The following is a 1,475-nucleotide window of genomic DNA, read 5'->3' as shown; positions in this document are numbered from 1 at the left end:
TAATTATTTTAAAATCATTTCTACTTTATAACCACATATTAGAACAGCCCCGTGAAATTCACGGGTTTAAACCTAGTTTATATTTAAAAAAACAACTTAACTATTGTTGAAATTATCAAATTTTGTTTGTTGAGCCATAGACAATCAAGTGAAATCCAACACGCGAAATAATTTGATTTATGAACATCGTCATTTTTCTACCTTCTCTTCTAATAACCGGTTTAAATATAATATTTTTGGCCTCATCCACTTGCCATCTCAAGCCACCCGATATATATTAATTTAATCGATTGTAAGAGGGTAAAGGGAGAAGGTGACAGAGAAGGTGGGGGGAGAAGGTAGATATCATTGATCGTCGGAGTAAGGCCATACAATAGTATTGCATCAGTAAGAGAGTAAGTCGACTTGTACTTTTCCTGGCCTACTGAAAAGTAATACGGAGTACATATTAAAGACTAAGTAGAGAATTTGTGATTTCACATGGAGAATTATAGGACTCGTGTAGGGCTCCTTTCATTTCTGAAATCATTCTCTACTGGCCTCCTGCTACACACGTTGATCTTCCATGTTGATCTTGCCTGAATTCACGCTCTTCAAACAAAAACATTCCGTATGATTTGTAAAGACAAAGATAGAAGATGTAAGTAAATGATTGAGAAGGATGTTGTGTAGTTATTAAAACTTCAAAACGCAATGTACAAAATAAGAACACTTATCTTAGTACGATTTCATCTCGGGTCTAATGGAACATCGATCCGTGTATCTAATTTTTGCAAAACTGCAAAAATACACAAAGCTTAAATATAGATTTAGAAGATGGAATATGAGGGATGTTGTTCTAGAACCCAAAGAATCACAATTGAGAGAAATAACATGAGCCATACCTACAAGCTGTAAATGGGGTAACAATTATTGATTACAAAAAGTAGGCAAGTTATCTACCCAAATTTGAAAATCACCTTGAAAAACAGGCATATATCACCAACGATGTATCATGTATGTCAAAACTAATATGGAACCATGTACACCAATGAATCATGTAATACAACAACACATGATCTCGACTTATAATGGAAACAATAAATAAGGCAACATTTTCGCTTATCACTTGTAACTTTTTCGTTTGGATATTATTACCAGTTGACCAATTCACAAAAAAAAAAACAATAAAAATAATTAAGTTTCTTATATTAAAATTCATAATATATGTACATATATAAAGAAAGGGGGCACAAATTTAAAACGTAAGAGTAATTAGAATAATTAACAATTCAATTCATCGAAAAAACAAAAAAAAAGCAAATTAAAAGGACATGACTAACCTTCTTTCTATGTGAATTCATACTTGGATTGGTAAAAATAGATTAATGAATTGACATTTGATGCAAGGTTGTTTAAATTTGTAAGGATGAGACTTTTATTATTAGAAGAATTAAATGAAAATAAGGTGAAAATAAATGGGAAGATTGAAGGAC

At 31.5% G+C, this 1,475-nt stretch overlaps 1 long non-coding RNA gene across 1 annotated transcript; it reads right to left on the bottom strand.

The window, feature by feature from the left end:
• Window positions 1-314: 314 nt before the first annotated feature.
• LOC141594393 (uncharacterized) lies at window positions 315-1,475 on the bottom strand. Its single transcript, XR_012522172.1, has 2 exons — window positions 1,323-1,475; window positions 315-778 (listed from the first exon to the last, which is right to left on the bottom strand). It is a non-coding gene; the product is annotated as an uncharacterized LOC141594393 (long non-coding RNA).

Source organism: Silene latifolia, chromosome 8 (assembly GCF_048544455.1).
Source record: "Silene latifolia isolate original U9 population chromosome 8, ASM4854445v1, whole genome shotgun sequence".
Lineage (NCBI taxonomy): Eukaryota > Viridiplantae > Streptophyta > Magnoliopsida > Caryophyllales > Caryophyllaceae > Silene > Silene latifolia.
This window is presented reverse-complemented; position numbering and strand designations above follow the sequence as displayed.